Raw genomic sequence first — 21,847 nt, 5'->3', positions numbered from 1 at the left:
GAGCATCCTGACATGTCTGTTAGCAGCAGGGGATCGACTAGTTACCAGCTGACTAGTGACAGGAAAGAGGGACTGAGTTAAACTGAGAGAAAGAGGAGGTTGAGGGCACTGGAGGCCCTTAGCGTTGGAGAATACAAAATTGCACATCATGGTGCTGCCTCTTGGCTGTTTTCTCCATTTCTCTCCTGACCAGGGAAATGAAAGGCTGGTATGACTGGCTGCATCTCAGTCCCTAGGGTCCTTAGGAAAGGTACTCAGCCCGGCTGGAAAGCCCCATGAATGGCGGTGGGAGGCTCTATGCCAGCGGGACGAGGGGCTAATGAGCGGCCGGCACCGCTCCAGTCCCCCAGCAGCCCCTCGGGCGCCGCAGAGGAGGGGAAAGGTGCGCCCCGCCGAAGTTTGCCGGGAGCGACGAAGCGCCAGAGCGCAGTAGCAGCGCACGCGGAGTCGGCGGCGCGGCGCTGGAGTCCCCGAGCGCCGCAGTCAGCCGCTGCCTGAGCTCGGAGCGGCTTCTGCGGCCGCCAAGGTGACTTAGCAACAGCTGCAGCATCTGTGCGCTCGCCTCGGGCAGCGGCAGCCGCTGCGCCCGCCGTCGCCGGCTCAGGTAAGGGCACGAGCTTCCCGCGCCGGGCCGTGGGAGCGACTGCGGGTCCCCTCTGGGGAGAGGGGCACAGCCGCCCCCGCGCCCGCTGCAGCAGCCGGGTGGAGAGGAGCGCCCGGCGGCTCTGCGGCTACCCCCCAGGTGCTGCCGGCGGTGTCATTAGGTGACCTTGAGCGGCTCCGCAGCGCTGGGGCTGCCGGGCCGGGGGACTCACGGAGCGGCGCGCGTTGCGGGGCTGCTGCGGCCGGCGGGGGAGGTCGGGGGGCCGCGGCGGAGCGGACGGGCGAGGCGGAGCTGGCTGCAGGGGCAGCGGAGCGGGGTGCCGCACGAGGCCGAGCTCCTCCTGCTGTGCTCGCGGTGCGGGGCGAGAGGCGACCCCGGCCGGGGCTGTGGGGCACCCGGGCCGCCCTCCAGGCCAGTCCAGACACTGAGCTGCGGCAGGCGAAGCCCGGGCTGGAGCTGAGCCCCGGGGGCCCGCAGCGCTGCGGCTGCCTGGCGCGGTCCTGCCGGGGTGAGAAGGCGCCGCTGGCGGCCGGGCCCGGGCCCGGGGCTGCGCGCTCTTGCCGGGGGCAGGAGCGAAAACTTTGTCAGGGCCCTGGCAGCCTGCGCTGCCGTCCCCGTCCTCAGCAGGCGGCGGGGACCTGCCGGCGGCCCCTTCGCGGGGTGGGTTTTTTTTTTTTTTAATTTCAAGGAGAAACTGGGACCAGAGATTTGGTTTTTTTGCATCATGCTCTGGAGCGCCCCCCCCCCACCCCCCCCGACTGGGACGCGGAGGCTTGTCACGCAGAGCCCGCGCGGGCCCGGGCAGCCTGTCACCTTGCACTGGCTGAATAGGAATCAAAGGGCTAGAAGGACAATCGCAAGAAACATCCGCGCTTCATTTTCCAGAGGTTGGGTTCGCCTTTGTGGCTCGGCGTAGACCGTTGTGATCCTACGTCCCTGTGCGGCGTTATTCTCATCTGGAGATTTCGAAGCGTTTACAAACGGTAACGAATGCAGCTTCGTAATGCTGGCATATGATGGTGCTGACATTGGTGTCCGTGTTGTATGTTCATAGCTAAAGCCAAGTGAAGAGGGATAGCAGTTTGCCACGGGTCACCTAGGAAGTTAGTAGCCAAACTGCAAATGTAATTGGCTCAATCACCTGCTTTAACCTCATCTCAGTCCGTTCCTCATCCCCTTCCCCCCCCCTTCCCCCTCCGGCCGGCCCCTCCTATTTGCCCCAGGACCCAAGATTTCTGTTAGTTTTTATTCTACCTTGCAATATGCCAGTTCTGGTTTTCCAGTGAAGCAGTGACTTAATTGAAGAATACTTTGATGCTAGCTTCATTTTTTGTACTGTGATTTCAGAATGTAGACTAGTGTGGTGCTGTGTGTATGAGCAACATCCAGAAAGTCTTTCGTAAAAATCCAAAGGCTGTTTGTACAGGGCAGAATCTTATCTGTCACTTAGTTCTGTTTGTATCAGTATAATCATCAGTGTTTTCAAAATTCATTTTTTATGCATGCAGCAAAAAACATGAGCAAGTTATCTCCATATACAAGCACAAAGAAAAAAGCAAAATTTTCAGTAGAAATTTTAACTATGTTGTACATCCCATCTCAGAAAATTACATCTAGAAAAATATTTTTGTACCTAAAATGCAATTTCTAGTATAACTTAGAAGTAGAGATGTTCTCTACTTCTCCAAGAAGTAGAGATGTTCTAAATGACTGTATTAAAAAGATGCAAGAACTGCTAGCAATGATAGTTTGGGAATTGTAATGTACTTCTAAAGCAATAAAACGTATGGTAGAAACAGTGTAAGTGTTAAGACTGCTGCTATTTGCTTCTATGAAATTTTTGTTGTGAGGAAAGAAGCAGTTCTCTGAAACAGAGCTTTTAAAACGATAATGACATTTTGGGGACAAATTTGGCAAAACTTTTTAATCGTGTCCTCCATAGTCCTTCTAAGACTGGTAGGACTACTTGCACTTGGACGTGTTTTCAGGATTAAGAATTTGGTATGTCATCCTGCAAATGCATACACACTGAAGTAAGTTTAGTTTTACTACTCTCATGAATATAACAACTGTACTCCTGTCCATAGTTTTTTGTAAGATTCACATTTGTGACTAATGGCTGAAGTTGTTTGCATGGGGTCAGATGTGTACTTAATTTTGTTCTATGGATAAAGTATTGTTTATTTGGATTCATGATTTGATGTCCAGTTCCATCCTTTTACTACATGAAGATATGGGAAGCAATACTGGTAGCTTCTTAATACGTATTTTGCCATTTTTTTTTGTTTTTTGAAATAATTAATCTGTCTTGTTTTGCTCAAACATGAATTGCAGTGAATTGAATGAAGTCTTCCATATGGTTTTTGGCTTACATTATTTCTTTACTTTGCTCATGTGCTGTACCAGTTAAAACACTCGTCCAGCTATCCAAGCTCTGCTAATCTGACACTCATCCAAACATCCCTCAACATTATTCACACACTGCTTTATTTTATCATCCAATCATCTAAATTCCTTTTTATCCAAATATTTTGTGTGTTTGACACTTGTCATTGTAATGAGTTGTGATGCTGTCACATCAGTTTTTAATGGGTTTGTTTTGTCAGCTGATATGGTGCTTGGCATGTTTGAATATTGCCTTTTAGTTGTTACTGATGAAGGAACTAGTGTTGCAAAAAATTAATACCTCAGTAATTTTACTGTTGTGTATTGCCTGGTTGAAGTCAATGGGACTGCTGAGCAGAGTACAGAAAACCATGTGGTTAGATGCTTCCTAATTTATGGCCTACCCAAATAAACAATGAGAGAAGACAGTGTTGCTTTTATATGTCTCTAAATTGCAAATAGACTTTTAAACAGAATAAGTGAACATGAAGTTAAAGTATATAGAGTTTTCTAATCTCATACTTTTCAAATATGCCTTAGAAGTTTAGGATTAATAAAGGTTGATGAAAATACAAAAAAGACCTATGAAGTTTATACTGGTATTAAACTAGGTAAGTCTTCAACCATTAGCTGAACTGCTGTGAGCTGATTCTTTAGGAAGGGAACAAGGAAACTAAGAAAATTTGCATTTAAATGAAGTTTCTTTTACTTAAATCCTGATTTAGTAAATTTTGCTATCGGATTGAGATTGCAAGTTGTTTTAGACCACAACATTGCTATCTGGATGGCATGTTGCAGTAAATGCATGCAGTTCTTAAATTTCAAAACGCAAATTAAAAAAATTCCAAGTAATGTCTTTTTGAAGTAAAATAAAGCTTCTAAGAACATTTGGACAACAACCTTAACAATAATACTTAGCAAATGCCTTAAGTATTTTTGTTTTTTTTAAAATTGGGGCTCGGATAAATATTGAGATCCTAAATGCATTGTTCATATTGGAAAAGTACTAATTACAATAAGTGGAGGGGTTTGATGTTTTCTCTTAAATGTAGTATTAGTAACATTTCTAGCATTGCATCATTGGAGTTCTGTAGTGAAATCTTTCTAGGTTTCCATTTTATTGCTAGAGCAACCTTTTCATGTTTAACCATGTTTAACATAAGGTTTTCTATTTTATCTTCCAAGAATGGTTTAGGTGTTGTTGATCATGCCTTGTAGGAAAGGGTCTAGCCTTGTTAAGGTCCTTTCCATCCTTATTTTCCATGATACTAGATCATGTGTTTCAGAGGTCCTGGATGACTGGAGAAGGGCAAATGTGGTGCCTATCTTTAAGAAAGGGAAGGAGGAGGATCTCAGGAATTATGGATTAGTCAATCAGACCTTGATACCTGGGAAGATTATGGGGCAGGTCCTCAAGGAAGCACCTAGAGAATACTAAGATGATCAATAGGAACTAGCATGGATTCACCAACAGCAAGTAGTCATGCCTGACCAACCTGATTTCTTTCTATGATAAAGGTGACAAGTTCTGTGGAAGTGGGGAGAGCAGTAGATGTGATGCATCTTGATTTTTGGCAAGGCTTTTGACCACCTCCCATTAAATTTTCACTTACAAGCTAAGGAAATGCATACTACATGAAAGCACTGTAAGATGGATATATAACTGGTTGGATTTTCATTCACAATAGGTAGTCATCAATGGCACAATGTTTAGTTGGGAGGTGGTACCAAGTGAGGTTCCCCAGGAATCTGTACTGGGCTTGTTATTGTTTAACACCTTCATTAGTGATTTGGATGATGGGATCAAGGGCAAAATTGCGAATGACACTAAGTGGGTGCAATTGCAGACACTCTGGATAGGATAGGATCCAGAGTGACCTGGATATACTGGAAAAGTAGTCCACAATCAAATGAGTCAGTGAAGACAAGTGCAAAATCCTGCACTGGGGACAGAATAATTGCATGTACAAATACAGACTGGGGAATGATTGACTACGTTGCACTACTGCAGAGAAGGACCTGGGATTATGGTGGACTGTAAGCTGAATGAGCCAATAGTGCTTTTGTTGCAAAAGAGGGTGACAGCATTCTAGTCTGTATTCAGAGGAGTGCCACTTGCCATATCTAAAGTATTGTGTCCTGTTCTGGACTCAATATTTTGAAAGGACACGGAGAAGTTAGAAAGGGTCCAGAGGTGCGCAACAAAATGATGAAGGGTTTGCAAGGCAAGTCATACAAGGGGAGGTTGAAGGAGCCAGGCACATTCAGTTTGTGGAAAAGGAAGTTAAGAAGGGACAAGATAGTAGTATTCAAATACTTGAAGGGCTGCCGTAACAAGGATGGAAAATATCTTTTCTTTCACTGCAGAGAGCATGATTCTGACATGAACCAATGTCTTGAAGTTGTAGCAAAGTAGATTTAATTAGGATATCAGGAAAAACATCTTCATTGTTAGAACAGAGAGGTAGTGGAATAGACTGCCTGGGGGAGTTGTGGACTCGCCATCTCTGGAGATGTTCAAAAACAGGTTGAACAGCCTCTGGCTGGAGATGATTTAGGCTGTTCTCTACCATGGCTATTTTCCATGCTTCTGGCTTTGCTGGCTGCTGCATGGGGCTCATGGGAGGAAATTTCCCCTCCCCTATCTTCCTCCTGCTGCCACATATGTCGGGGTTGTCTTAAGAGTTTCTTCAGAGGCATTGGATGTTGGCTGCAGCCAAGGCTGAGATTTTTGGCTTGGGTGTACCAGTGTTTCTCATGGGACTTAAACGCCGAGGTTCACTAGAGGATAAGGTTACCATATTTCCAGGTCCAAAAAAAGAGGACACCTGTGGGGAGATGGGGAAGGGAGATATGGTGGTGGGGGAGCAGTGACATGCTGGTGTCCTGCCACTGCCTATTCTGTTGCCCCTCACTCCTGACCCACTGACCCCAGCCCTACCATTGCACCTTACTCCCAAAAAAGCAGTACCCTGTCCTCTTCTGCCGCTGGTGACCCTCACTCCTGACCCGCAGCCCCCTGGCACTGCCAGTGCCCCACACACCCAACCCACAGTCACCCGTGCCCCTCAGTCCTGATCCACAGCTCCCTGCTCCCCTCCCAGCCCTGCTGGTACCCCTCACTCCTGACCTGCATCCCCAGCCCTGCTGGTACCCCTCGCTCCTGACCCTATGTGCTCCCTGCTGCCTTAGATTGCCCTCCCCCTGCTCCCGCCAGGAGAGCAAAGCAAAATCACGAACTGAGTTTCCAATCACACGTACACTGTGCTACATATTCTGGGAACTGCAGTTCTACCTAGCAGGAGCCATGTTGAAAACAGACCAGGGAAGGAAATCCCAGACTTTTTGCTTGCATTTAAAAAATCCACCCAGATGCAGCACAGGGGGCCAAAAAAGAAGACATGTCTGGAAAAACCCAGATGTATGGTAATCCTACTAGAGGGTCTTGCCCCTCCATTCAGGATCAGACTGATTTCCATATTTGGAATCAGAAAGGAATTTTACCCCATGGTCAGATTGGTATGGACTGTGGGGGTTTTTGTCTTCCTCTGCAGCAGGTTCCTCTGTGGCTCTTCCTGGGATCTCTTGAGAACATATTAACAGCCTTTAACACCAGCAGGACATTGGCTGCCATGGTCCCCCTACTTTATCTGTGTTGTGTCAGGGTTGATGGTGTAGTTTTGTTAAGAGGTTAGACAGTGAATTTGTATAGGGTGGTTTGGATAAGGATCATCTTGCCTCATGCAGGGGCATGGGTGACTGGTGCCTCCTGAGACTGGGTAAGCATAGTTTGTGGGTGGCAGTGTCGGTGGTGGGGTGGCGAGCAGTGACCGCCTGCAGGAGCTGGTGGCAGTGGCGGGAGGTGGGGGTGGTGGCTAGCAGTGACCGTCTGCAGAAGCCAGTGTCGGAGTCGGCCAATATCAGGGGGGGCATGTCCCCCCCCTCCCCCACCAGGTGCCTATGGGCAGGGGGGGTCAGACTAGATGACCTGTGGAGGTCTTTCCATCCCGGTTTTTCTATGATTTTTTCACTGAATTCACCACTGGTGAGGCCTCACCTGGAGTACTGTGTCCAGTTCTGTACTCCATGCTTCAAGAACTATGTGGGCAGGTGGATCCATAGGGGGTGCAGTTCCACCCCTGCTTTGATTCCTGTGCCACTCAAACTTTAAAACCTGGTACAGACAGGGACACTTCTATACAGGCAGGGTTGACACAGTCATTTGACTTCATGGCTCATTATTATTTCCCTGATTCCTGCTAATCTTTATCCACTCCCCTGTGGATAAAGGTTGATAACAACCCTGTGGAGGGTTGTTAACAACCCTCTCTCCTTTCCAATGCTCTTGAAGTTCCATTATTCAGACTATCCTTTCTTCTACAGTTTTGCTGTCTGTTAGCTCTTCATGGCAATGTCTATCTTCTAAAGGCACAAACAGGTGCAGTTCCCAGGTCTAACTCATGGCATGTCACAAAAAGTGCCATGAATTAGATAGATCCTCCCAACCCAATAGAGGTTAGCTGTTGCATTGGGAAGGTGGGGGATCGAGGTCCAATTTGGAGCTGATCCAGGGACAGAGCCTTAGTGGGCAGCCCTCACAAACCTGGGGCTATGTGCAGTGGCGAGGAGCTGTCCCCCCCCTCCTCACTCTCCCACATGCCCTGGATGAGCCACTTGCAGCGCCTGGCCCTGGGGTCATATTCACTACTCTGGCTGGGCAGCACCTGCCCCTTTCCCTCCCTCACTGTGGGGGGGCTCAATCTTCTCCCCCCACATGCCCCTTCCTCCTCCTCCCCCCACAGACTTACCAGATGCTCCAAGCTGCTGGGCAGCATTCCTGGCCGCATGCATGCTGCAGCTGCATACATGCACAGGGCATTTATTGGTAACACTATCAGCTACACCGGCCAAAAAAGTCTATTATCAGTAATGTTAATTTACCTTTTATAGGTGCTGATCATATATCATAGTTTCATAGTTGGTAGGGTCGGAAGGGACCTGAGCAGATCATCAAGTCTGACTCCCTGCCATGGCAGGAAAGAGTACTGAGGTCAAATGACCTCGACAAGGTGTTCATCTAGCCTCCTCTTAAAGACCCCCAGGGTAGGAGTCGGCACCACTTCTCTTGGAAGTTGGTTCCAGATCCTAGCTGCCCTGACAGTGAAATAGCGCCTCCTGATGTCTAGCCTGAATCTACCCTCTGCCACCTTGTGACCATTATTTCTAGTCACTCCTGGGAGTGCTCAGGGGAACAGGGACTCCCCCAATGGCTGCTGGTCCCCCCTGACTAGTTTGTAAATGGCTACTAGATCCCCCCTCAGCCTTGTCTTGTGGAGGCTGAACAGGTTCAGGTCCCTTAGCCTCTCCTCGTAGGGCCTGCCCTGCTGCCCCCTGATCATGCAGGTGGCCCTCCTCTGGACCCTCTCCATGTTGTCCACATCCCTCCTGAAGTGCTGCAGCCAGAACTGGACACAGTACTCAAACTGCGGCCTGACCAGCATTGCATAGAGTGGGAGGATCGCCTCCTTAGACCTGCTTGAGATGCATCTCTGGATGCATGACAAGGTACGGTTGGCCTTCCTGACCACATCCCCACACTGTCGGCCCATGTTCATTTTGGCATCAATAATGACTCCAAGATCCTTTTCTGCCTCTCCATTGACGAGGAGGGAGTTCCCCAGCCTGTAGGTATGCTGCTGGTTCTTTCTCCCCATGTGTAGTACCTTGCACTTGTCAGTGTTGAAACCCATCCTGTTCTCATCTGCCTACCCCTGTAACCTGTCTAGGCCTGATTGTAGCCTAGCTTGCCCACTTCCCCCCACATCTTAGTGTTGTGTGTGAATTTGAACAGGGTGCTTTTTACCCCCTTGTCCAAGTCACTGATGAAGATGTTGAACAGTGCAGGCCCGAGGACTGAGCCCTGGGAAACCCCACTGCCCATACCCCTCCAGGTAAAAAATGACCCATCCACCACCACTGTCTGGGTGTGGCCCTCCAGCCAGTTAGCGACCCATTTGACTGTGTAGGTGTAGACACCACAGTCCCCTAGTTTTTTAATGAGAATGGGGTGAGAGACCATGTCGAAGACCTGCCTAAAGTCCAGAAAAACTATATCCACTGCTACACCTGCATCTAAGGTTCAGCTCTAATGACTTATGAGGAACAGCTGAAAAAACTAGGTTTATTTAGTCTAGAAAAGAGAAGATTAGGGAGAGATGAGTCTTGAAATACATGAAGAGAGATTATAGAGAGGCTGGACATGGGCTTTTGTCTCTGGCCATGAAGGACAGGGCTAGGAGCAATGGCCTTGAGCTGCATCATGGGAAATTTAGGTTTGAGCGTGTTTACATGGCCCTCCTTCGTCCCTCACTCACCCTTCAGGGCCAGCCGTGTAAAGACTCCCTCCACTGCTGCCGCTGCTGCTGCCGCTGCCTCCTCCAGCCTCCAGCGCAGGGGCTCCCTGCTCCTGCCTGCCTCCACCTTGCAGCAAGGCTCCCCCCGCCATGTCCCCTCCCCTTCCTGCTCCCCTCCCTCACTCTCCCTGCCAACTGTTGTTGGGGCCAGGTGGGGTGGGGGGCGCTGCATCATGACCCCCCTTCCCTTCCTCTCTTCTCTGTCTTCCTTCCTTCCCTGCTGCCCAGCCCCATCAGCTACCACCATGACCCTCTGTTTCACCTTCCCCTGCCTGCCCAGCCTCCCTCCCTCCCCACCGCCTCCCCCTCCATGCCAGCTATTTTCAGGCCCCCTTCCCACTCCCCTCCCTCCCTTCCCTCTGCCTGGCCCTGACAACAGCTGCCATCATGACCCCCCCCCACCTTTGCCTCCCCCTGCCCCGCTCCTCTCCCTCCCTCCCTGCCTGATGCCTCCCCCTCCCTGCCAGCTGTTCTGGGGGACATCGGAGACAGGAGGTGGGGGGGGTTGCCACCATGACCCCTCCCTTTGCCCACAGGCAGGGAGGTGTGGGGAAGCTTTGCTGCTCAGGCGGCCAGGGTGTGTTCATTGTTGCCACAAACTTCCCTGGCAGTGGCTCAAACTTGGGTCCACGCAGCCCAGGCCTCCAAGGGCAATTGCTGCCCACCCTCTCGGCAGCTCATGCGCATTTGGCCAAAAGCGTTACAAACAGACAGACCTTTATTATATTCAAATATTATATTAGAATATTATATTATATTAGCCCTTTATTATATTAGAATACTGAAAAAAATGTATTCAAGGAGCATAATGAATTTTAAATAATCCCTCAACTGCCTTTCCTTTTCAAAGTTCAGTTATGCCTATCCTATAATATGCTGATCTTACATCTGAAATGTGCAACTTCATCTTTGTAAATAACTATATTTGAGAGATTTGATCTGTTATAGGATTTGATTAAATTGATGAGAAATTGATACATAATATTTAGCTTATTGTTTATAAATATTTAGTTTATTGTTTAATTAATTAGGAATAGTAAAACTGTGATTGATAATGTAATTACATTCTCTGTCCTCCCCACTTACAACTTCACTGGAGTATTGAAAGATTTTTCTGAACTGATTATAAATTGCCTGGCATAAAAGAACAAATCAACTATCTTGGTTTACAGATCTTGAAAGTACATCCATCAAGTTAAACAGAAAAAATAGGAATGCTTTTGAAAATTAGTCATTGATTTAATTTTTTGTGGGGGAAGGTAAAAAATTGATCTTTCAGATATACATCTGATGGATTTTGTTTAAGCAATGGGATAAATCCATAAAGCATTCCATTATTTATGCAGGAGTTTTATTTTTTGCCCATTCTTCTAGATTAAGATTAGTATAATAGATGGAACTGGTAGACCCCTACTTCTTATCAGTTTGTTACCATGTCTTATTTTCAGCCCTTTCTGAAAATAAGTCTCTAAAAAAACATGCTATTTGGTCAGTGTTAAATATGGTGAAATCACCATTTATTTGTTCTTATTTAAGCTTCTTAGAAGCTTACTGCTGAAGTCTTTGAACATTCCATCCATGCTGAGTATGTTGAAGCTTTATGGATCACCCTATTTGCCAACTGTGATAATCATGTGATCCTTTTCCTAGCCTCCACTGAGCTTTTCATGCATGTAGTTTTAACCTTGATTGGGATGAGGGAATTCAGCCACATCTCATCTTTTGGCTGGGAGAACATGCACTAAGTTGGAACCCAGAAGTAAACTATAAAGCCTGCTAAGGACATCAAGCCTATCTAATTCTTAACAATCATTGTAATCATTGAAGCCGCAGTCATTGGCAACTGGAGAAAGCAGTTGCACCATGGAACCACTGTAACACAACCATAACCATTGAGCCTACTGCTTGTAGTTATGTCATTTTTCATGAAAATAGTTTTGCTGTCATCAGTGGGACTACTTATCGGAGCAAGGGTTATGGTGCTAGACCCCTTAGTGTTGAAATTTCTCTGTGATCATTGATTTTTATTGCATAGAATATATTTTATTTTCCTGGTTGACTATACCTGTCTAATTGTGTTTTACATGCACACATATACTTAAGCCAACAGCCAAGAGGTGTCCCTGCTCCATCATAGCAGATCTGCAGATTGATACGAGCTCATTAGGAAAACGTTATTTTAAATTCAGCATTAAATATGGGGCACAGTCCAGAGCTGCAAAAGACCAATGCCACCTTACCCTCACATTTGACAATCATTTAGATTTGGATGTGAATTTATTACTTGAATCTTTCTTTGAAACATGTAGCCCACGATTAAAAAGCCAGTAGTGGGAGTGGGTGGCAGGTGAGTAGGACAGCAGCTCCAGTTGCCCACTGCGGAGGAAGGGGGAGGCACAAAAATAGCAGCCAGAGTAGTTGCTGAATGGCTGCGGTTTTGGAAGCCTGGCACTGCTGCTGCCCAGGATGCAGAACTGCCCTGTTATACCTCTGCAGGAAGTTACTGCTATTCCAGGCAGCACTTAGGTACCTGCTTATAAAATTAAAGACCTCATTAATTTTGTGGTGTTTTAGCAGTTATATTTAACCCAATATCTCTGTTAAAGTGCCTGAAATAACTTATGCTAAGTGACCTTAGTAAAGCTGTTTTTGATGGTTTAGGAACTTTTTGGTTCCCAGGGGCTGGGGGGAATGACGGCATGGTCAGGGGATGTGGTCAGGTAGGAAGGGAGGACACAGTTGGTGGTTAGAAAATTATCTGAAAAAGCTGTGCAAGGGAGCTCATTTAAAAAAAAAAAAAATTATCAAAGGGGCCAACAAAAGAGAGAGGAAAAAAATGTGATAGTATAGTACTGGCTTATACTAGTTGCCGCAGTGGGGGAGAGGTGATGCGGTGTGGGATGTCTGGAGGAACTAGTTCAGAGCAAACTGGTTCAAAAGAGTACTTGATTTTCCAAATACACTTTTGAGCCATTTCAGGAAGCTTTACATTTCTTTACCAGGTGTTATATATCTGTCTGCTTCAGGTTTAATAAACTGCATCTAAAGTGGTTTAAGTGTTAAGTGTGTTTAATAAGTCCAGTTGCTGCTTCTCCTGGTCATGTTACGTGAAACAGTTTTCCACATCCTTCAAGAATCTACGTCATAAATACTAGGTTTTATTTCTGGTGTCTAGTAATGAAGCTGCCAGTAGAAATATGGGCAAAAAACACTTTTCAAATGCCTGTATAGCTTCACCATGTGATAGTGATGGTGCTACTTTGAGCATATCTTATGATCATATATATTTAGGGCTGAATTTTAAATGAAGGTTCTTCCCCATCAATAGGGATTATTTCTATGAACAGGAAATCTCCCTTTTAGGCTCATATGAATGCAGTCATCTGAGTGCACAAAGTATTCTCATATAGTAGAGCACTAAAGGCCAGACTCTGTTTCACCTGTTAAGCATGTAAGTGGACTTAGGTGCCTAAGTGTAATCTTACTCCATTTTGCTTTCATCCTTGGAAAACTGTTAATACAAAAGGTAGGTGGATCCTCTTCCTCCTGCTGTTTTATATCTCAAATTTAAGGGTAAGATGTTGGTGTGTTACAGAAAGAGATGTATTAATGTATTTTTCGGGAACTTCAGGGTTGAGTAGAATCGCATATAGATGAAAATAGATGGAAAAGGATTTGGCCTAAAGCATTAGCATATTTGTAGTAAAGATGACACCAACATCTATTTGTTGTACAAAATCCTTTTAATATTGTGAGTGCAGATTGGAATATATTATTCAACAAGAAATCTATATTTGGAATTAATTTTTTTTTGCATTACCAATATTGGAAGTCAGCTCTAAGTGTGTGGGAAAGAGAGTATAGGGGAGGATTTTGATGGTGAGAGCTCTTGAGTACTTTTTTTTACTAGGAATAAGTATAGGGACAGATTAAAGAAAATTGCATGAATCTCACAGTGTCCTTTGCTGTTGTCCTATTGCCTAATGCTTTAATTGACAATAACTATTGCACTTTGAAGCATATTCAGCTGTGATAAAAGAAAGTTGTTGATTTTGGTCACTAAAGGGAATTGGGCTGTGAATTTTCAGGTGTTAGTATACAGCAGTGGTAAAAGCTAAAATGTTGATATCTTCTGAGCAGGAAGTGCACCAGAAAAAGCCCATTAATGTTATATACAAATATATGGTTCTCTAACTATTGCTGGTATTTTCTTGAGATTTTAGTTTGGAATGCAAAAGTGGTTTTAATGTATGGTTGATTGGTTTGACAGATCTGGTCACCAAGATTTTGCTAACCAGTGTGATATTTTTTTCAAAAGAAGACAAAGAATATAATTTTACAACTCCTTTAGAAGAATGGAAGACAGAAAAGTGTATTAATTTACACACAGAAAAATCTACTTTAAAAACAATGTCAAAACACATACCTGTCTAGAAAGAACATGTAAAAATATTTAGGTGGTTCTTATTTATTATTTGCAATAATTATAACAGTGCTTCTCAAAGGGCCTTAATCAAAATATATAAGCAGATTCATTGTGATGTAATTTTACATTTCCTTTTTTAAAAAAAGTTTGAACTGTTGTCATTATAGGTTAAATACTTCTGACAATGCAGTGTCCCTTCTCTGTTCTATCAAGTAGGTGTTAAAGGGTGCATTTATACGTTCAATTAACATAGCGCGATTAAACTCTGGCACACTTCACTCTAGAATTAATGGCTCTTGGGTGCAGTGTATACATGTGCATCCAGGACCACAGCAGTTTGAGCTGGGGTGGAGCAGCCCTGGGCTGGCAGCAGGCTCGGAGGGTCAACCCTGGGCTCTGGGTCACAGCATTTGGTGGCAAAGGGGCTGGCTGGGGCACGAGAGTGCCAAAGAGTGGAGCTGTGTGGCTACATGGCATGCAGGGGTCTGGCTTCCTGCTGCCTGAGCTGACCAGGTGCAATTTATGCCTGGGTCAGCAATTACATGTGCATTTAGGCACAGTTAGTTTCATTGCCCTAAGGTAGTACTGTCTCTGATAGCACTATCTTACAAGGACAATAGTTAGTTTCCTGCAATCTAATAGTGTCACACATGTAGTTTTGTGATGTTTATACTGCAGCAAATTACATGCAGTTAAATGCATGTATAGATGCACCCAAAAATTATAAAGTGCAAAAGATCTGAAGTATAATGGAAACAAGAAGATGCCATTAAGGCCATCAAGTTTTAAGTGTGGATACATTCTTTCCTGTAGAAGATATCTGTTGCTTTTTTTGCCTGACCTTATGGTATTCACCTCATGTTGGAAAACCATTGCTAACACTTATTGGTCTATAGCTGAAAAATACGATTTATAGTCATGGATTGTAAGTGGCTGGAAGGGACCTCCTAAGATCATTGGGTCTAGCCCCCCTGTACTAGGCAGAAAAAACAACTGGGGTCAGGTGACCCTAGTGAGGTGACCATCCAATCTCCTCTTGAAGATTTCCAGGGTAGGTGATTGCACCACCTCTGGAGCTGGTTTATTCCACAGTCTAGATACTGTAAGGATCAAGAATTTTTTCCTAGTATTAAATCTGAAGTGTTCTTCCAGGAGTTTATGACCATTACTCCTAGTTTTCCCCAAGAGTGCCCTGGTGAACAGTTGTTTGCCGAGCCCTTGATGTATTCCCCAGACGTAGCAGTAAACTGCTACCAAGACCCCTCTCAGCCTTCTCTTTTTTATGCTGAAGAGGCCCAAGTCCCTCAGCCTTTCCTTGTATGGCTTGCCTTGCAAGTCTCTGATCATACGGGTGGCTCTTTCTTCTCTGGACTCTCTCAAGCTTTTTCATGTCCTTGTTGAAGTGCGGTGCTCAGAACTGGATGCAATACTCCAGCTGTGTGCGCCTGCCTCCACTCAATGATCCACTCTTGCGCCGCCTTTGCATGAGCAGCTGGTCCTACGTGCCAAGGAGCCTCGTGTAGGTCCCTAAGGATTCCTCGATCACCTTCAGAGTGGCCGCCAAACTCACCTGCACGACTTCGGATGGATCTTCAGTGTAGGGGGTCTCCTTTGAGGGCGCCTCCACAGTCGTCACGTACCTTGGCAAGTGTCTGTGGGGCTCCAACCTCTCCTACACCCCAGCCGTATGCCACCCTTTGAGTTGGGCCTCTGGATCTCTTTGTGACTGATCTTTGGACAATGTCCTCATCGGCACCTTTGTCCCCTTCATTGTGAAAGAACATCTGAGGCTCCATTTGGGTCTGGGGGATTCGAGGTGTCCCGTTTGCCGAGATGTTCTCTGGACGTTCCAGGAGGATGCCATTGACCGCTGCTGCACTCGCAACACCTCGCGATCCTCCGTCAAGGTCCCTGGTCTCCCAAAGTCCAGTGGAAAAAGCTGGGTAAACCCGCGCTGAGTGGGGAAAGACAACAAAATGAAGGAAAAAAAGGAAAACTAAAGAATCTATGCCATCCCCATGCCACAAGCCCATTTGTGAGGACCCCCAAACCCTGCCAACGAAGACCAAGAGGGAACAAAACAGAGAGGGGAAAGCACAATAAGGAAAAAAAAAGGAGGAACGGGAGAGGGAAGGCACCCTAGTGCCGTATGCTTGCCGACTCCAATTACCTTTCGGCGGGCATGTCCCCCGGGCTGGGACCCACGCTTCCACCCCAAACGGGGTCTCCTTCGGCTCCTACGGGAGCCCTCTTTAGCTCAGTGCCTCTGCTGCACCCATTACCGCTGCGCTCGGCAGCTGCTGCTGCCGCCGATCTCTTGTCCGGCCCCTCTAGCTTGCTTCTGAGCTGGTCACTCCTGATGGTGGCTGCAACAGCTCCCGCCATTGCTGCTGCTCGCCTCCGCACCAGGTCTTCTGCTCCCGGCCGGTGCTGCTTCTCTCCGGGGTAGCGTGGGCTTGCAGCCCCTGCTGCAGCCGCCGATCCACCCCCCACCAGCTCTTTGGCTCCCTGCTGGCACTGGGAGCCTCCGCTGCAGCGGCTCCCTACTGTGTTCTTTGTTCCTGCCTGCGTACTGTTTCCTGCGCTCCTGGGGCCGTCTTTTTTCCCTGCTGGGTAACGTCTCTTGATTAACGTCACCCAGCCTCAGCTGTGGATGAGCACGGCTGATGAACTGCACAGGTGATTTTTCCCCAGTGCACTTCTTCGTTTCTTTGGAGCCCTGCAACAGGTAAGTTTTCTTCCTTGTCATTTATCTGGGGTCTGCCTATGGGTGTGGCTTCCCCCTTGCCAGATCCTGCATCCCTGGGACACCACACAAGTGGTCTCACCATTGGTGAGTAAAGCGGAAGAATCACTTCCTTGCTTTTGCTTGTGATGCATTGGTTGATGCATGCCAGAGAATTGTGTACCTTGCTGGCTACAGCATTGCATTGACGGCTCATGTTCATACTATGGTCTGTTATTACCTCTACATCTCTTTCAGTTGTGGTGTTAGTCAACTTGGTGCCACCAAAGCTGTAAGTATGTTGGGGGTGGTTCGTTCCCAGATGGAACACTTTACACTTTGTAATGTTGAACTTAATCTGGTTCCGATCTGCCCAACTTGCCAGCCTGTCTAGGTCCGCCTGTATCTGCAGCCTATCTTCAAGCATGACCATGTTCCCCCATAACTTGGTGTCATCCATGAACTTGGTCAGTGAGCTTTTCATCCCAACATCCAAATCATTGATAAAGATGTTGAAAAGCTCTGGACCAAGCACGGACCCTTGGGGGACACCACTGGCCACTTCTCGCCAGGACAAGACAGATCTGTTCACTAGAACTCTCTGGTCCTACCCCACAGTCAACTTCCTACCCACCTGACTGTTGAGCAGTTAAGCCCACAATCCTCCAATTTTCCCCATGAGAACATCATGGGATACCAGATCACAGGTCTCTTGGAAGTCTAGGTATACAATGTCATCTTCCTCTCTCTTGCCTAGGTGGCGAGTTACCTGGTTGTAGAAGGAGATGAGATTGGTAAGATAAAACCTGCCCGTGATGAAGCCATGCTGTTGTTGTTCAGAATCCTACCTTCTGCAAGCATTGCATGTAGACTTCTTGTTTAATTTTTCCAGGATTTTCCCTGGGTTAGAAGTTGGTCTAATTGGCCTATAGTTGCCTGGGTTCTCTCTCTTCCCCTTCTTGAAGATGGGCACAACATTGGACCTCTTCCAAGCACCACGAGTCTTGGAAGAATTTCACCAGAGGTCCTGTGATTACTTTGTCCAGCTCCTTTAGTACTCTCGGATGAAGTTCATCTGGACTTGCTGACTTACAAATGTCTAACTTTCCTAACTGATCATACACCAGCTCAACGTCAACACTGGGAAGGGCAGTCATTCTGACCATGCCCATTCTGAATCTTGTCTGGTATGATTTCCTCTTAGTCCAGTGAAATACTGAAGCAAAGTAGTCATTCAGGAGTTCAGTTTTGAACTTTGAGGATTGTGTCCTTGAAGAATGACTTCTCTTCATGTACTCCTTTCACCTTTGGTCCCTAGTCCCGCACTGCTTCCTCTACTATTGCTCTGAGCCTGTTGGAATTCACTTTTTTGAAGTCCAAAACTTCAGCTCTGCTAACTTATTTGCCTACCTTGTGATGGATAGTGAATGTGATGGTTTCGTAGTTGCTGTTGCCCAGGCTACTCTCTATATTCAAGTCGCTCACCAGACCATCTCCTTTGGCCAAGACCATGTCTTGGAGATCATTACCTCTGGTTGGCCCATGCACTTCCTGCATCAGGTAGAGCTCTTTGGTATAGGTCAGGAAGCAAAGCCACTGATCCAACTTAGCCAAGTGTTCCTCCCAAGAGATGTCTGTGTAATTTGAAGTCACTCATGATAACCATGTCCCATGTGTACATGGCCTCTGCCAGTTCTCGAGGGAACTCCAGATCAAGCTCCTCCCCTTGGTTTGGTAGCCTATAGTATACACCTACAGTTAGGTCTCTCTCACTGCCTCCTCCCACCCCCCACCCCAGTTTCACCCAGAGGGTTTTGAGCTGCTCTTCTTTGGAGTCAACATAGGCCTCCAAGGAGCTGTACTGCTGCCTCACATAGAGAGCTACACCTCTACCTTTCTTCCTTATTCAGTCCCTTCTGTGCAGGGTGTAGCCCTGCCTGGCTACATTCCAATCATGCAAAGAATCTCACCAGGTCTCTGTAATCTCTACTAGATCGCAATGCCCACTGGAGAATAGGAGTGCTAGCCTGGGTGCTGTGTGGCTGCTCCTGCCCTGTCCCTATATTCATCATGTATGGTGGGGCAATATAGAACTGCTCGTGAAGCAGCAAACACTTGGTGGGATGGACCCACCATTCCGGTGCTCCCCCTAAATTGGCATTCAGGGCTGGTGCTCTTGCTCTCCTTGCCCCTCAGCTGTGCCCATTGATTTTACAATCACCCTCTGCAGCTTGTTCCAGTGCTGTCCTTATAGTTAGAAAATATTTCCAGATAACTAACTTATGTCTTCTCAACTTCAAATCAACTAGATTTCTTTTTTGTTCTACCATCAGAGGACATGAGGAACAATTTATTGCCATCATTATAGCAAACAAGTGTGTATTCAGCAAATTTGCACTAAAATGGTTATTGTAATAGAATCTTATGTATAAAGCAAAAGTACATTCTCAAATTTCTTAATCAACTGCAAGTCCTCTGAAGTCTTAAAGCTAAAAGATCATAAAATTAAAGGAAAATAGGGGACCTCACAAGGTCATCTAGCCCAGCCCCCTGTGGAAGGCAGGAGCATACCTGACTAAAACATCCCAGCCAAATGTCTGTCCAACCTGCTTTTGAAAACTTCCAAGGATGGAGATTTTACAATTTCTCTAGGTACCATTTTCCACTGCTTGATCATTGTCATATTCAGAAAGTTCCTCCTAATTTCCAGCCTAAATTTCCTCTTCTGCAATTTTGAGGCTATTGCTCCTAGTCCTGTCCCCTATAGTCATGGAGAAAAAAAAAATCACATCTCTATCCTATATATAATTGTCCTTCATGTATTTGAGGATTATTGTCAAATCTCCTCTGTCTTTTCTTCAGACTAAATAACTCTAGTTCTTTCAGTCCTTCCTCATAAGTCTTCCCTTCCAGGCATCTAATTATTTTTGTTGCTTAGCACTGGACTCTTTCCTATCTGTGCATGTCCTTCTTGAAATGTGGGGTCTAAAATTGGACACTACTCCAGGTGAGGCTTCACCAGTGCTGAATAGAAAAGAAGAAACACTTTCCGTGTTTTGTAAGTGGAACTTTTGCTAATACAACTGTGTATGCTGTTGGCCTTTTTTGCAACAAGACCACACTTGACTCAGGTTGTAACACAAGGTCAAATGCATCATGCTGATGATCAGCTTCACCTTATTTTATTTGTTCTTGGCAACTTCTCTTCTTCCTTCCTCTCTGCCACCATTTTTCCTTTTAATGTTTGGCTCTTTCTTGATTTTCCTGATCTTCAGCCAAATTCCATTTCAGATTTGCACAAAGTTCATGTTAAAATCCTTGAAATCAGACTGGGTCGTATTTTTAGACAAAACTGTAGCAGTTTTTCAACTCTTTACAACCTTATTATACAAATGATTGAATGAGCAATGAAATACCTTGAAGCAAACTACTTTACCATAATCCTAGGACAGAACTGGGGTTAAAAAATATAAGAAAATAGTCCACTTTTTAAAAGGAACTCAGACCAGCTGCAGAAGGGCAAGCTCAAACATTTTACCAGTCATGAAGGGGAGATAAACAGCATGTGGTATTGAGGGGGTGTATTCAAATTATGAATTTCATTGGAGGATTTCACCACATTTTTCATGTAAACACCTTCCTTGTTTGGCAATATTCCTTGATCATTTGTCTATATAATTTGCATTTTCATATTGTCAAATGATTTCTCTCTTGGCATTGCAACATGTAGCTGGTGATATCAATGCAGTAAATCTCTTTTCTGAAATTCTTTTCACCAAATATTGTGTACCTTGTTTTGGAGATAATTCTGAGTTGTCTTGCTTTTGCATGGAATGCTCTGGCCCCACTATCAGGACTGTGTTCAATCTTTGGTAAAAGGTGGAGCTGGCAGTGAGCTCCTGTCATTTAGGATTGCAAGTACAGGTGATGGATCTGTCTGGCTTACCGAATTTTCCACATCTTGGTAGTTTTCCTGCATATTCCTTGGATGACCAAAAAATGTTGAAAGGACTACAACAGTTCCTGCTCTTAGACCTTCTCCTTTTACTTTAGTCTGCAGCACATCTAATCCCAAGTAAGTGTCAACGCACGGTGCAAATTTGTTTTCTTTCATATATTGCATATTATATGCCTCTATTTTACAATGCACATCAACAAAGTATTGATGTGTTGGTTTACCAGATGAATGCAATAAGCTGATCATAGGCATTCTGGCCAATACAGTAAGATGCAAATTGAAGTACAGTAATTTTGTTTTGCACTGTTCAGTTTTCCTAGCTCTGAATTTCTTGGTGATGATATGTTTGCTCCAATGATACAAACACCATTGCACTGTTGAAGCTTTGGATTTTGCTGAAGCAGTGTTTTGCAAGTTTTTTACCTGAAGTAATCAATTTTTCAAGGAAATTTAGTATACACAAACGTGACTTTTACTTGGCACTGCCAGCATCCTTTGAAATGGTCACCAATTTTCTTACTAATAAAGTGGCTTGCACCACAGTACAGGCAAACTAATGATAATATCACTTATATCAAATAGTATTGTTCAATACAGGCTGAAATATAGGTCTCAGAAAAAAACTGGTGATCTCTAGACAGAATTTAATTGTGGAATTGCTACATCTTTAAATTTTTGTGAACACCATAGTCATGGCTTACTTCCTCTTCTTCTGTTAGTCTTCTATTTGCATGCTAGGATTCATTATGCATCAGACTATTTTCTTCATATGCCTAATATTCAGGAACAGCATGCCTGTTTCGCTGATTACTGTGCTGACTTATTAGCATTCAATATCTGCATGAGGGTGGTTGTCCTACTGGCATATTTTCTGTTTTTAATTTTATCCTTCAATGACTAGATGAACCACATATTCAGTCATGAAACCAGACATTCAAATGAACCATGAGAAGCCTTGCAGTTTTGTTTTCCCAGTAGGTTTTTCTATCTGGATAGCACTGTACAAATGTTAAAGGAGCTGGGTGTTACATAGCCTGTATTGCTGATGACATGCAGCCAGGATGCTTCTGTGCATGCATTCCAGCCTGCTCTGCAGGTGTCCCTGGCTGCCAGAGAGTGCCAAGACCAGCTGAGCAGAGAGGGCAGCATCTCATGCATCAGTGTTCCCCCACTTAAAAATGGCCATGGGGGCACTTTAACTAAAGGTCACTTGACAAGCTTTAGATGAAGTGCCCGTCACCATTTTAAGTGTGGGGATGCTGATACATGAGACACTCTGGCTGCTTTAATTAGAATGGCTCTTGGAGCTGCTTTAATTAAAGCATCCTTCCACCCA

The 21,847-nt window shown here is 45.5% G+C and overlaps 1 protein-coding gene across 5 annotated transcripts in view; it reads left to right on the top strand.

The window, feature by feature from the left end:
• Positions 1-268: 268 nt before the first annotated feature.
• The window catches only part of ATP2B2 (ATPase plasma membrane Ca2+ transporting 2), a 1,183,685-nt gene continuing 1,162,106 nt past the window's right edge, over positions 269-21,847 (top strand). For 3 of the 5 annotated variants that reach the window (XM_059716030.1, XM_059716029.1, XM_059716028.1), the window contains exon 1: positions 269-604. The gene's annotated coding sequence lies outside the window, so the exon portion shown is untranslated. The remainder of the gene's footprint in view (positions 605-21,847) is intronic. The other 2 variants (XM_059716027.1, XM_059716026.1) reach the window with 1 other exon arrangement.

The sequence above is a fragment of the Alligator mississippiensis genome, chromosome 12 (assembly GCF_030867095.1).
Source record: "Alligator mississippiensis isolate rAllMis1 chromosome 12, rAllMis1, whole genome shotgun sequence".
In the NCBI taxonomy this organism is placed as follows: domain Eukaryota; kingdom Metazoa; phylum Chordata; order Crocodylia; family Alligatoridae; genus Alligator; species Alligator mississippiensis.
This window is presented reverse-complemented; position numbering and strand designations above follow the sequence as displayed.